Source organism: Columba livia, chromosome 2, assembly GCF_036013475.1.
Source record: "Columba livia isolate bColLiv1 breed racing homer chromosome 2, bColLiv1.pat.W.v2, whole genome shotgun sequence".
Taxonomy (NCBI): Eukaryota; Metazoa; Chordata; class Aves; order Columbiformes; family Columbidae; genus Columba; species Columba livia.
Genome location: NC_088603.1, coordinates 27,964,050 through 27,979,935, shown reverse-complemented (window position 1 = coordinate 27,979,935; position 15,886 = coordinate 27,964,050). Strand labels below are relative to the sequence as shown.

The window sequence follows — 15,886 nt, the reverse complement described above, 5'->3', positions numbered from 1 at the left end:
AAATGTATGCGAATAATTGGCTTGGAAACAACACACAAATACAAGTGCTGCATTTAGTGTGAATGCAAGAAAGTTAAATTGGGCTGGCACTTTAAATAAGCTCAGCTTGCCAGTCTAAGTTCATGTTTTGCTTTGGGCCTGGTAACAATACAATGGACCTATCTTTGGGATAATAACAATTATGTCTACTTATCTCACTGAAAAACAAGGCCTGACCTGCTGGAGAACTCAAGTTGTAGATTGTGTTAAATGTAAAATGATGGTCAAGAAGAAGTGAAGGGTGAAAGGATGACCTCTTAACATTCACACACGTGCTCTTCGACAGCTACCAGAATAAAACAAATGTCTGTCTGTCAGACTATGGACAAGTAACAAGTGACTTTTAAAAATAACTGTAGTGGTGGTTTGGTGTAGCTGTAAAGGTCTAAGAACTCAGGCAGGACAAAGCCTATAAGCAAAAGTAACAGATCTTAGATCAGCTAGAGCAGACACAAATATTAAGCTTTATTTCACTTAAGTCCTTTAAGCCTGAAACTAGAAGCAATTAAGCTTTGAAAAGAGAATATGAACGCAAAATGACTGTCTAGAGTTCACTACAGGTTTGCAAGTAATTTCTAAGTAGTATCTGTTATTTTCTCTGACGGACTTTAAAAATAGTGGCCTCAAGAAAGGTCTTTGTTTTACAGTAATTCTAAATCCCCATCCCCCACCAACTTCTCCCGCCCACAAAAATCTGTGTCCCTGTCACTTTTCCTCCCACCCTGATTAGCTTTTTCTCTCTTTTCAAAAGCACCGACTCTTTTCTTCGCAGGATGGTTTATTTTGCCTACATTTTGAGCAACTGTCTCGGATGTGATCTGACTGGAGAGCGGCAGCAGCAGCTTTCATTTTCACACCTGAAGAAGGGCTGCAGTCTCCAAAAAGCCAGTCTGGTTTATCTAATGATACTCATGGTTAATAGGAAAAATTACATTTATAAAAAGTTATGCCTATTTATATGCCTATAAAAGTTGTCCTGACTAAAGGCATTTTACCAAACAAACATTTAAAAGTATGTAAAAGAAAACCTAAAGGAATAAAAAAATAATTCTGAAAGATGAACTCTATACCAGGTACTGAGAGATAGGTTAACTCATAGTTACAACTGTTCAACATACCCTTTGAGAAGCAGAGAAGAAATACAGAAGCTTTCAATAAAACATGTAAGTATGTTCTCATATACTGTGGTTTAAGGAGAGAAAATCTGAACTAAAAATTCAAAGGCTAATCCGCTTTTGAAACACGAGGCAAATTCAATTAAATTTCTGCAATTTTAAGTTCAAAGACATTAAAGCAAAGCATCCATAATGTAAGGCAAAGATCATTTTTAAGCACAGAAAGCACAGTACAGTTGCATCTGAAACATTTATATTTTAAAATATCCTGTTGTCATTAATCAGAGCCGTTAATATGATGTGTATGGATAAACAGTTAACACAGTGCAATCAAGCCTTAACTTCTGCATTTCCTGAGTTCAGTTCTCGGTTCCATAACTGACACCATCTGGCCAAAACCTCACATCCAGTCTGGCGTGTTATGGCAGTGAGGGTGTCTGTCACTGGTGGGGCAGCTTGAGCAGTTCCCATCCCCACAGCTGCGGGTCACCAGCCCCACAGACCAGCCAGCAGAAGAGACCATACTGATGTTTTTTATCTCTTTTCAAAGCAAAATCTTAGGCCTGTTTGCCTTAGAAAATACTATGACTATGACTTGGAGAAAAATTAGTAACAACTAGCATAACTAGTTGAGTTTCCTGTACTTTAAAAGGTAGTAATGGCCTTAACATAATGGCTGCTTAGAAAATAACCTTCAAAGGTGACAATTCAGTCTGAAAAGCTGGTACTTGAAGCTCAAGTATGTGCCAGGATGGGCATGATAATCCAAGGCACCATGCAATGGACAGGTCTGAAATCTTCTGCTGAGATGACAGCCAGGTTGAGAAAAATTGTTTTAAATCCGTGATGGCTGGCGACTCACTGCATCACTTCATACAGTCACTCTATTATGAAAAAGTCTCTACATAATGCACAAAAATCTGTAGTCACCACCACTCTCCAAGTTGTCCCTATACATGGCACAAGCATCATTTTAGCTACAACCATGAAGACTTGCTCCAGAAAACTCAATTACCAAATCATTGCTAATGCCAAAATAATTCTGAGCGTCTCTTCTGACTACAGCTCACTGCTACCCTTTCCACATTAGCTCCTTACTCTGTATAAACCTTCACCATTTGTACTGCTGCTGTTTTTCTTTCCCAGTGTACCCATGAAGATAACCCCAGCTGGTCTCCCTGATGAACTCTCGGGTGCCATCAGCCACGTGTGGGGAAAATTACAAAACAAAATTCATGAGAGTTTTCAAGACAATTCCTCAAATTTTTCTCCCTGTAACACATACACCAGGTTGCCATTTAGCAACAACCACCCCAACTTTATTTTTTAAAAGAAAAAGACCCTCCACAATCTTTCCTATTTTTCTTGATTGGCACAACTCTTATCTGTCTTTCAGATGAGAAATTCTTGGGACCAGGACTGTCTGTGGTACACACACACTTTCCATAACACTGCATCATAAAGTTGGCTACCAGACAAAACACATTTATTATCAAACAGGAATTGCTACTATGCAACGATTTTGCTTAAATCAGAGACGAAATATAGCTTTCATTACAAAGACTAAAGGGATGGGATGAAAAAGAGAAAAAGTAACTGAAGCTGCAGTTTTCTGAACGCTACGTAGAACTTTTTAAATTCCATCCCTAAAGTGAAAAATGTCTTGCTTTGGCCTTTAATATGTCCATGTCCAAAGGAGAAATGAAGGCAGTTTATTACCTTGTGTTTCCCTCTAACAGACTGTTTCTTTTCAAGCTATAGTCCCTGTACTAACACAATAAAATCCTCCACCCTTCCTCTCCCCCCTCAAAAAGTGTTTTGCTTCAGCAAGGACTTCAGAACTAGATGCTCAGAAAATAATTCAATGTCCCTTCCTCTAATGACCAGCCAGCAGGAGTGTTCAGGCACAGGGTCATCACTCCTCCACTACACCCAGCACTATTGCATTAAACTGTAATTTAGTTGATCTACTTCTTGGAGTAATTTATTACATTCAGAGTTCTGTGGGTAGTGATAGGGCCATAAATGAAGCTATAAAAAACAAACTCTTATCAGCTGGACATCTATTTCTATTACATGAAAGTTTGGTAAATATGAAGATTTATTACTTGAGCAATGCTCTATGAGAACAATGTTTATGCAGTGAAGTGGAGGTGATTTTTCTTCAACTCTGTAGTTTCCTTCGCTTGTTATTTGTGCACTGTTTGAAAGTCGAACTGGTTTTCTAATGTAGATGTATTCCTCAAAGTACGGTTTAATTCTTGACAAACTAATATAGTCTTTTAAAGCATGTCTGATCAAGATTGAAACTATGGTGTCAGTACCTGCATAGTTTTTTTAGGGTAGTGAGCACTGAAAATAGATTGGAAATTCTACCTGCCATGCACCCAGTCCCATGCTCTGTCATCAGAGCTTTGTGATTACTGGAATTTCATATATAGAACTAGATTGAAGCCCAAAGCTTTATATCAATCAATTAAAAGTGCACATTCTATATATGTCAAATAGATAAAAAACAAATATGCTTTTTCAGTTTTAAAGAAGAAATTATTTTTGCTTTGTGTTTAACAGAACTTTTTGGTAAAAACAGATTTTTAAACAGTCCGTCAATTAACAGGATGTTGCCATCAACTTACTAGACAAATCAGACAATCTTTTTCTTTTTAAAAACTCCTATAATATTGATTTTAGATTCTTCAAAACATCCCTATAATCGTTGTAAAGAGAGGTATAACATCACAGGTATGAAAAGTGCCAAAAACATACATTTTCATTGACATTTGTGTGATTTTAAGCAAAGCTGCAAAGTACAAATACATTATTAAAAACTGCACAAAGCTGACTCCATGCATTAAGTTTCATAACTAGAAAACTAAAATGATAATGAAATAACTCCACTAGTACAACAGAGCGGCAGCTCTTCAATAGGTGAGATGGAGAGGACCCTCTCAAGTACATATTTTAATCTTACATCTGCACTAACTTTGATTACCTTGAAATCTGTTCTACATATGGTGTAAGAAAGTAGGTAGTTTTACTAGGGTTTTCCTACACATAGCTCCCTAATTTTCTAAGACTTTCTATGAAGCAGTACGTCCTGGTTTTAAACCGCTAAGTGTAACTGCTTGAAATCTTTACAGTAAACCAGCTTCAGAAAAAAAGAGTTCTGCAGGTTAAGAATGTACTTATCTTTACCCAGTTTGGTGATACTCTATTGCAACAATAAAGTGAGGGAAGAAAAAGAAAGATACTGCATGGAAAATACCATTACATACACAAACTGACAAAATGAACCATAAATTAATGACTCAGGACTTTTCAGTCAGTATGATTTTTTAATGGAGGAAAAATTCTGGTTTCATACCAAGAATCTTGCAGCTGCTTAAAATTTATTCCTTACTAAGAAATCAAGGCTCATATTTGCCTTAAACTGTGCCAAGACAGAATTTTGCACCTACAGAGAATTCTGATCAAGCCTACAATGGACTCAAATACCCCTCAGAGATGTGCATACAGGTGTAGCATGGTCTCTACCTCCTTGCCCCTTTAACCTGATTGATCTAGCTGTGTAATACAAAACCAATGAATTTGAGTAGGAGCAGCAAGCCAGACCATTAAGAGAGCTAACTACTGAATAACTATGTTAGTGGAATCAATACAGTCATGATACACTAAATTAAACTGATTTTTCATTTACGTTAAATATATTGTTCATTTAATTCTAAGATATATTTCTACTTACTTTTTCCTATGTTGAGTTTTAAAAGTGACCAGTTTCCAGAAAAAGAACTACAATTGAAAACAAGGCTCCCTTGCATTGCCTATGTACATTTTCTGATCCACATTTGTGAAAACCAGCAACATTTATAGTCTATAACTACCTGAAAGGAGGCTGTAGCATGGAGGGTGTTCGTCTCTTCTCCTGAGTAGCAAGTGATAGGACGAGAGGAAATGGCCTCAAGTTGCACCAGGGGAGGCTTAGATTGGATATTAGGAAAAAAAATTTCACGTAAAGGGTTGTCAGGCATTGGAACAGGCTGCCCAGGGAAATGGTGGAGTCACCATCCATGGAGGTGTTCAAAAGGTGGTTGGTTAGACAAGGTTCTTAAGAACATGGTTTAGTGCTAGAGTTAGGGTATGGTTGGACTTGATGATCCTGAGGGTCTCTTCCAACCAAAACGATGCTATGATTTTATGATCATATGATTTTCTATGAAAATTCAGGCAATGGCTATAATAACTTTGTGAGTAGCACTAGATTTTCCTCATTGCATGTTTACTCACAAAAATACAACAAGTATAGTACATATATGCTCTGCAGGTTTACCGTGAGGGCTGGTTTCCCAGTCGATGTGAACGGCAGTAAGCGCAGGCTGCGGCTGGGCCGGGCTGTGCTGTCACCCCCTCTCTCCAGCCGCACCCCGGCCCAACCAGACTCCACCATCACCTTCGGGCCAGACTCAGCCCAGCCCTGGGAGTCGATGAGATCCTTGATCCAACTCGAGTGCAGCCACACCAGGAATGTTGGCACATGGAATGTATGCGGCTGCCACTTTTCAGGGGATGCACACACAGGCACACAAAAAGCAACCATGGAACCATGGGCTACCAAAAACTGTCTGCCAGCTAATCCCAAAACAGTATTCAAGACAGCATATGTCATGGATAATAGTAAACGCTATATATACATTTAAGTAAATTGCCATTTTTGCTATTTGGCAGATGATTTTCTTTATAATTCTGTATATCAGACCTACAATCTTTTTACAGAAAGTTTAACATTGCATGCACAACAATCTTACTTAAAAAAACACAGGTTGTATGACAGGTGTCTCTCTCTCTTGTTTGCTTCATTTGAAAATAATTAGCTGAAGTCTAGATTCTAGATGTCCTCTTCTCGTAAAGTACCAAAAGTGTCCTTAATTGGCACACTTGAAAGAAAATTCCCATTTAGTCTACTACATAGTCTGTAATGGGTCACTGAAACTATCCGTATTATTGCTGATATAAGTGTTGAGCCTTTACTGAAAAAAAAATGCACCGTAGCCAAGTCTCTACATATTCAAACAACAGACAGCTACTAAGTTTAATGTTATACAGAGATTTAGACTTCAATAAATTGGTAAGACAGAAATCAGACCTTTTTACATTCAATTACTTGTTTTCAAGAGTACACCACATGGATGTATGATTAAAAGCCAAAATAGATCTTAATCATACAGCAACACACTACAATGACTCATTGAATACAAATGTCAATAAGCAATCTCAATGAAGTTGATTTATTTTTAGTATGTTATTTAGGAGTGGCTGAACACAAAAGTGAAAGAAAAAGATCAAGGATGAAGTTCTTTGCTAGCGAAACACGCTTATCACAGGATGTAGTGGAGAATTAACGTGGTTTACCATATAAATTTACAATTTTTAAAAAATCATGAAACTCAGTAATCAAGATAAAAGTCTAAGACGGAAACAACTCGTGGTAAGAGTCTGGAAGCCCCCATACCTACTAGGATGGTAAATGTGGTCCTTAATAACAAACAAACAAACAGTGAAGAATCAGACAACATCTTTAACAAACATAGATTGAACCATTACAAACTGTACAACCATTCACTAGAGCAGATTTGTGCTATTTGTCAAATAACATCTCTCTTTAGCAAACAAATTAAAAAAAAAAAAAGCAACCCCCAAAAAGTCTTTCAAAATGTTCCACATCTGCAATTTTAGTGGCTCTCCTAAAGTCAGCAGCTGTCTAGAAATACTGTGGTAAAAATCAAATGTAAATATGCCTGACAACTATTTACGACATGTTGTATACAATTTTAACTATTTTACCTTTAAAGTTGACATCTACAGGACTTTCCAGTTAATGGAAAACTTCTCATAAGACTTCTTCATCAAGCCCTCCCAACCTGGCCAATTTTGCTATGTTATGTTAAGCAAAAGGGGGGAAAAAATCACTGCCCTCCCTCCAACTTGATTTTTTTTTCTTTCGGTTAGCTACTAATAGGAAACACTTTCAGACCAAGATAAAATGGAAATTTAATAGTTAACAGTGTTAAAAATAAATGTTTAAAAGCATGGCAGCACCTACGACTAAATATTCCTAGGTATCCCCAAACAGTTTGTAGTTTGAACACTGTAGACACATCTGTAGCAACCGAGCGCAGTTGTACCCCGGTATCCGAATCGCACAGCAGGACAAGCTCAGTCTTTTCAACTTCTCTCAGTAAAGAAGTTTTCATATCCACTTTTTAAGGAAGTCCTAAACATATTATTGAGGGGAACTCATCGATTCATTTTACTGGCATTTCCATGCTATTCTGGACAATCTACTTATCTAAAGAGTGGGCCAGAACTGTTGAAAACATAACTATAAAACCAGCAGATTTCAGCTACGCAAATATGAAGAACAGGAAAAGATATACAGATATACTGCTGTGCAAGGTACTATAGTGTGCCTGGATAATGTGCAAGATCTACCATTAAAAACAGAGATATAAAATGAGGTAGAACCCACATAGAAGTATTTTTCCCATTTCTTCTGTTTACTAATGCATAGAAAAAGAAATGGTATGTGCTAAAAATCAAATTATGTCTGATCACTTCATCAATGGTAAGACGCAATATAAAACAAAACAAATCTCAAAAAGCACAACTCTGCATTCAGTTTCTAAAGATGGGACACGTAAGGAAGAAAGTTCATCATGACATATGCGTTTTAAGAATGATAAACTGTTAAAACTGTTTGAGTTAAATACTAACCTTTAAGGAAAGCTACCAATTTCAATTAAAATGCTTGACTAAAAATAGTCACTCCTGGGAACATTATATGGGTTGACAACAGATTTAAGTGAACTTATTAAACTAACAGGCTTGGAACGAGACTGATGCCCAAAAAAAGGCATTTAATAGGACTTCCTTTTCTTGAATATGCTTAAAGATTGTAAAACATATGACCTTTAGTTCAAATATAGCCTCCCTGTGTTACGTTTTACTGGACTCACACTGTAAAGAAAGTGACAGTATAAATTCTGTAGCAGCCATTAGCCACAAATTGAGTGTTTTTTGTTTTTTTTTTTTTGTTTTTTTTTTTAAGTTCTATTGATCTCTTGAAGAACCACCTGATCTCAACAATCTTTTAAACCACCTGGTTTCCAGACAGGAATGAGTAACACACTTGCCCTTGAGACCCAGGATGTGCCTATTTAGCCATATGCTGACAGACAAGCTCCTTTGCCAAACCTTCTGCAGCGGCAGAAGTCAGGCAGGTCCAGCCTGGGCAATGCAGCTCCATGGCCATGTCACTAGCGTCAGGGTAATCAAGGCTTTGCTCTCAGCAGGTCAGCAGCTCAGAAACCATTCAATGCTGTTGTGTTTTTAAAAGCAGAGGAGTCCCACATCCAGACAACCCGCCAAATTCAGGCAAAATGAACTGGAATCTGTCTGGACTCATCCATACAGACAAACCCAGACACAATGGAGTTATAACTTGAAGTTAAATCAATCTCAAAAGCCACAGGCCATCCAGGAAGAAAGGTTTAAGAAAAATCCAAAGCTGTATCACTACCATTCTCCTTCCTACAAAGTTTTACTGGGGCAAATGTATAGCAGCAAAAAGTTAAACGTAGAGTTATGGCCTCCCTCTTTATTCAAGAGTACAAGAAACAACCCACCAGTCCACATCCTGATTCTGACACACAGGGGTGGCAACAAGGTATCGTACTCTCAGACGCAAAAAGGCCAGCCTAGCCAAACGCTTTGCTGGTTTGCTCCTTCCAAATTTTGGTGTTCATCCCCCCCTGGTGGATTACACACAGAGAGGGGAAATTTTGCTTCACCTAGAACAGCTCCACCTAGAAAGTCCTCCTCTAGAATCAACACAACTCCATTTGTCTTCCACTTCTCAGGAAATCCTCACCTCAGATGCACCAACAGGCAAAACCAGCAAGGCCACCTAGAGTGAGTGGATTGTGAGACACCAGCGTGGCCAGCATGTGCCAAACAGGCAAGTGTAGCTCTCTTGCTCTGGAACCCACTGTACTGAGCACTTAGAAAATACGATTACTTTAATACATATACACAGATGTCTCTGCGCTTACCTGCTGTGGCACTGGAAGACAGAAACAGAGTTCTGTTTGTACTTGGATAGGACTGAATGGAGCAAGGTATGAAAGAGTATCTGTAATTAGTATAGTCATATGAAATTGGGATCAGCAACACATGAGAGTATACAGACCCAGAATTCCTAACAGCCTCTCTTACCTTCTTTGAAAGATACCAAAATACCATACTGCTACCACTGTCCAAATGCCACAGAACACTCATCAACCAAGGCGCATAGTGACAGCGCAAGACAAGTCGATCAACTTTTCTTGGCTGATACTCATGTTAAGCTTTGGTCAGCAGAGCCAACAGTTCACTATGCCAGACATACACTCAGCTTCTAAACCTACTCAACACAATCCATCTCATCAATTATTGCAGCTCCCTTATTTTTATACTGAGCTTTTTTTTTTTTAATTATTATTTTGCCTTCAAATGCCATCCAAAGATTTCAGGAAACGCGCAGCTGTTTGTCATTTGCTCTGCTCTTACTCAGTGATTTCCAAAAATCTACTTTCAAAATGTGAGTGGCACACTTCAGAGTAAGTCTCAACTACAGGTATATTTTAATTTACAGCAGAAATAGCTACCTGCTTCTATTCTGTATTTTCTAGGCCACCAAAATCTAGCAATGCTTACACACCAGAAGGACATACAGCAATGCAGACAGATGGATGAACTCCTTCAATATCAAACCAGATCTACCATCTGCACTGTTTCATTCTCACAAGTCACAGTGATGAACAGATAAACTAAAAGATATGTCTTCTCCCCAGTCTGAATTAGTACAAGCTAAAACTTGCCACTGTAAACTTCCAGGGTGACAATTGCTCTGTTCAGCGCTTGGGAATTCTTAAGTATGTACATTTTACTAAAAATAAACTTGAAGGTACTATCTATAGGCAATATTAAATGCTTTATCTCAATGTGCCAAGTATACAAACCTGTTTAACTTCACAAAAACTTCACTTAGTCATATCAAGACTTCACAATTCTTAGTGAAAGCTAACTTGGGCAATATGGAAGAAGCAGAAAAAAGAAGAGTCTGCATATAGAGCAGAAATACAGATGACGACTAGTATTTTTTGAGACTTAAAGATTTTTTTGCAGCCTTTTAAAATATTCTGAATTTAGCTAGGTCATGCTAATAATCAGCCATCTTCATACTAGCACTGGGATAAGTTTTCCAACCTCCTTGAACCTGAATTGACTGTGGGACACCACACATGTCCTTAACTCAATGTGAAAAATCAGCCTTCACTCCCCTTGTGAAAAAGTTCAGATATAAAAATGATGGGTTTTTTAATGTAGCAAGGTACTGTAGTCAGTGCCTTAAGCATGGCAGTAGTACTACCTAAACTACAGTTGGAAATAGCCCAGAATCCACCAGTAGAATACACTTAGCATAACTATCCTATTTAAAATTTCAACTTTTTCACCTATAAATGGTTATAAGTTAGAAATAGTGTAAAATTATTTTCATCTAATTAGTTTCCACTTGAAGAAAAAAACTAAAAAGACTGACATATATAGTTTTTTTCCTTTTAATGCGGAAATGTACTACTTAGTTCTGAAAATAGCTTTTAATGTTTTTAGCACAAGAATACATTGCATTCTTGCTTTCATCACTATTACTTGCTATAGTTAAATTCTTTACCTCCCTAAAAAAATGATGAACGAAACATGCCCAAAATATTTGGATAAGATGGGCTTATTTTGTTGTTGTTTTTCTCAAGTATGGCCACCACGCTGTGTCGTACCTTTGGATTTTTAAAATAGAAATAAAACAATCAGGTTTTATTACATCATACAGATTTTTGAAGAGTTGGTAAGGCATATGACAAAAATAAATGTGGAGAGGAAATGAAGGTATTTTCTAGAACTATTTATAGTAATCCAGTCATGCTGAACTGATTCTATTTCCTCCTATATTGAAAACACACAGACAGCGGCATACAAAAGACATGTCATCAACTTTCTGCTTACATCCAGTGCAAAAAATAACAAGTAAACATACTCGTAAGTAGACTAACATTGTTTTCAGTTTACATAGGGAAGGAAAATTTCATTGTGGTCAAATCTTGAAACCAACAATTTGTATAGATAATCATACATCTCTGTGAAATATATTCACTTATAAAAACTCCTAAAGATTAAGCTCATTTTCTTAAGAACTAAGTTTTCACATTGGTACTGTATTTTAATGAAAGCACTTAGACACAAGTAAATTGTTGGCAATATGAAGTTATTTTTTTATTTTTTTTTTAATTAAAAGAAGCTGTAAAGCATAATTATAACATAAAGTTTCCCCCAAGTGTCTGGAAACCAGCCAAGAGCTATTGGTTTCTGTAAGATATAAGTCTTATGAACATCAGAAGCTGAATTCTGAAGGGACAGCTAATCCTTTGCATCATGTGTTTGGTAAGTTATGCTTTTTCTGTCTGTCTGCCTCTTCACTTCAAAATTTGGTAGCCTTGGGGTCAAAAGGGCACTCTAATTTACATGGACAAATGAACCTATGGACAGCCACCTGAAATCAGTTAGTTCAAAGGTAAATTAAAGACATATTTGGTCCTTCTCACATTTCCTCTCATGTTTTAAGGCATTCACAGAGGATTTAATTGCAGTGGTTCCATCACACGCAATGTTTAATGTCCTGAAATTCCCCTTTGTCAGGAGGGCATGATCACTGAAGATTCTGAAATACCTGAAGCAAAGAATACCAGGATACAAGAATTAAAAGATGTTATGAGATTGGACCAGATTTTCAACCTTTGTCAGCCTTTTGCTGCTCTGTTACTTGGCTATTTGAGGATCTCCGGTGGAAGATCTCACAGGAACAAGGCAAGAACCACAGAGCTCTGCTTCACTTCAGTAACTCCACATTTAGCTTTGAATCCTTTCAACTTGAATACTATGGTGAATTTATCTCCAGTGCACACACTTATTTTAATTGAGGCTATTCCTTCAATTCACTGTTCAGAAAATAATTCACTGGCAATAGAAAAGCATATACATATGGCTTGCTAGAAATATTTTGTTCAGAAGCAGGTGGTGGACATGCAGCAAAGTTTTAGCAGTGCTTCATAAGGATCAACTCCATAGTCTAGTATTTCCTCTACACTGTGTAACCAGGGGGGAAAAGGCAACAATTGATCATCCCACGCTAAAATAGGGACACAACTTAAGGGGGAAAAAGATAACCAGACATCAGCTTACAATAAACGAAATATAAAAAAGCCTCCCCCCTCCACAATGCTGTTTATTCAAACTGTATTTATTTAATCTATCTACCTCAAAGTTTACATCAAGATCTAAACCATCCAAACATTTCCATTATGACTAAAACATGGATTATGCTCAGTGGCAAGAAAACCTCAACTGTTTCACCAACAAAAATAATTGTACATAAATCCACCTTGGGAAATTAGGAAGGCCATAGATATGACCCCAAACAAACACATCACTAAGGTTTCAAGGGAATCTACAAACCTTTCCCAAGCTTCTGCACCACAATTCTTAGAAGAGTCTATCATGACCAGGTTTGGAGCATATAGTAATATCCACAAATAAGATATTTCCATTTAAGAAGAAAAATTACTTTGTATTAGTATCCCATTAGAATGTGGGGAGCATAAGAATGTAGAAAGCTCTTCCTTTGGCTATCTTTTTGTCCATCCAGTATACTAGCTGAGATTCTTGTACCTGTCTTTTGTTAATAAATATATCAGAATCTAGGAACATCTAAAAGTAGACAGGATTTTAACAACTGGCAATAGTAAACACACTCTGGGATATCTCTGCCCCTGCCTGACTAGCATTTCAGCATGTTTCTAAAGCAGTGAGGGACATGTTTCTTACCCTGATTACCTACACATTGTACTTCACAACTAGGTTTCATACCAATCATTCCATTTGTATTTCAGAATATGATTTCCCAGTTAGAAGTGGTGGTGTTTTGTAAGGAAGAAAGAAGGACAAGAACCATGTAACATTATGCTTTGGCCTTCGGATGATTTCTGGGGGGCAGTTTATATGGCTTTTATCTTTTTACTCAAAATCCTGACTTCTCAAAAACTGGCTTCTTTTTTATTTCAACACCAGTTCTGCTCTTTTGGGTGGTTTGACAGTAATAAAAAGCAGCCCAGACATACTCGCATAGCAAAACTAAAAGTCAAACAACACCCCCATAGTATACACACTGTGATCTTCTGCTTGCTGCATGTCAGCATAACACATGGTTCAATGCTCTCACAAGGGGCAGAATACACCAGACTCCTGAAACACCGGCCCTTAACACTCCAGGTATCAGATCAGAGCACTTACGCTACTTTAAGTCACACAGGCAACAAAATTAATTGTTGGTTGCTCTCCAGTTGGCAAAGGGAGGGTATATATGAGGAAAGTAAGCAGTAGTAGAATGGAAAAAGAAGTTTCAAAGCAAGAGCCTCTGAGAATGTGTTCGTTTGCGCCCCGTGTTAAGCCTGATCTTCAGCATTGAGATCAAAAGTGCCCCAACATGTTCTCACCAGAAATGTCTTAACTTCATAATTCATTCTCTGCACAAGAAGTTCATTGACTTTAGGTACAGAATGTCAGCAAACAGATGGCTTATGCAGCCAGGAATGTGCTGAAGACTTAAAGAAATATAAACCCAGAGGAATCAGAAGTTTCACTGGACCCAAGGTAGTAAAAAGAGAGTAGTAGAGAAGACTACTTACACGTATCACACCTCCTGAAATAAGAACACAGGTAGAGCAAGACAGCCACCGTTAGCTTTCCATCTGATTCATCAAATAGAGCGCACAAAATAAAGCATTTCTTGCTCAAGAGCAGCTGTTAAGAAGATCAGTGCGTAAGACATGCAGCTGGAAGATACCTGCTGACACTAAGCAGGTACAAGCCTGTATTACTGTCCTGGTTTTAACCAGTAAAAGATATCACAAGAATATTGGAGGGGAGGTGGGTCTTTAAAAAATTAAAAAAAAATACTTTGCCTTTTTGTTTTCAAACAGAAGACTGCAAAAAAAAAAAAAAAAACAAACACTGCAAGACAAATTAGCTTGGGCTATAATGATAAACACCAGACCGACACTATTGCACTATGGCACTGATCAACTTTAAACCTACTTCCACAGCAATACTGTGTGCTGCAGGTTTTAAAAAGCCATATGCTGGCAAATAAAATTGATACAACATTTTATAATCTGAAGTTCTCTATAATTTCTTATAATCAAACCTGGAAACAGAATGTTCCAGATACCTTTTACTATTATTTTACATCGAAGAAGATCCCATTTCTTTCAGCAGTCAGTGCTGTCAGCCCCAGCCCCCGGGGGGGCCAGGTCGCTAAGAGGGGACACGCACAAACAAAACACAGCCCACCCGCCACACAGCTACAACCGCAACACACCTCCGGCAAGAGAGCAGGGCTTCTTTCAATCAGCTTTTGACAGATGATGAATGTATTTTTGGCTGTGACAAGTTGAATATCACCTGAAAGTATGATCCTCAATTATTTTTCTTAGAATTCCCCCCCTTCTTTCCTATAATAGTTTCTTAATACTCCTAAAAAGGTAATTGAGTCTAACAGCAAAGACTTGCAAGTATAGAATTTGACTGCTCTTTAATACTATTTAAAATGAAAAGCATATTATGACAAACCACGACTCATTATCTTCACACAGCACACATATTTTGCTATCAAAAAGATTAGAATGGGTATGATGCCTGGAAAGGCATACTCAAAACAATTATCTAAAAAAGCAGCTGTCTCAGAAGCCACAAAAAGCATTAGGGATCTAAATTCATTAGCTGTCGCTTCTGCACATGAACACAAGTGTCCTGGATCTGATCGGGAAGCAGCTTAACTCCCGCCTCCCCCACAACACACTCCAGGCACAACGGGCACCTTTTCCCTAGAAACTAAAGCCAGGGAAAGCAGAGCAGATCTCTCTTTTCCTCTCACCTGGACAGAGGTAAAACAAATCCAAAAGAGTTGGAGCCCAATGCCTAAGAGCTGGCAATACACTCTTGTCTCTTTACACTGTTTTGGGTGGTGTTGTTTTTCAGGTCTTTTTTGTTTGGTTTGTTTTTTTTAAATTTAGCCATTTCAGTTTGAGGGAAAAAGCACAAACCCACAACACACACAGGGTAGGGGGCAGAGACCTGTATCCCAGCCTCCTTACTCCCAGGTCACTGCAGTTCAATGATTAATGCAGTATCAGAGAAGCTCCTACATCTTGCATTATTGAAGTAGAAGCACAGCGCAGCCAACATAAACAGTGGAGGTCCTCCCAAATGGACTATTTCAGACTTTGATGCTAGACGATGTGCGTCTGACTGCGCTAAGCCTATGCAGAACTAGATTTGAGGTCTGCTTCTCGGATGAATGCCTGAATAAGCACAAGTACACATCAAACATATTTCAAGAAGAACACACTGTAACTTCAGCTTTTGGTTTTGAATCAAGCAGACAGATGTGCTTGATGTATGGTGCCTTGATTCAGACACTTCAGCTCCAGAGCATACCAAGAATTCAAGCTTAATGCCGGTCTCTGCTTTTGCTAGTGGGTCATTTTAGGCAAATATGCTCAAAACACATTTTATAGACAGAATTTCAA

General features: G+C 37.9%; 1 protein-coding gene and 1 long non-coding RNA gene across 4 annotated transcripts in view; both read right to left on the bottom strand.

Annotated features, from left to right (window-relative positions):
• LOC110355749 (uncharacterized) overlaps positions 1-14,670 on the bottom strand; it is a 30,484-nt gene extending 15,814 nt beyond the window's left edge. The window contains exon 1 of the long non-coding RNA XR_010470039.1: positions 217-14,670. This is a non-coding gene — a long non-coding RNA (uncharacterized LOC110355749). The remainder of the gene's footprint in view (positions 1-216) is intronic.
• Positions 1-15,886, bottom strand: part of UMAD1 (UBAP1-MVB12-associated (UMA) domain containing 1) — an 81,098-nt gene that overhangs the window by 45,822 nt on the left and 19,390 nt on the right. The gene's annotated exons all lie outside the window — the stretch shown is intronic.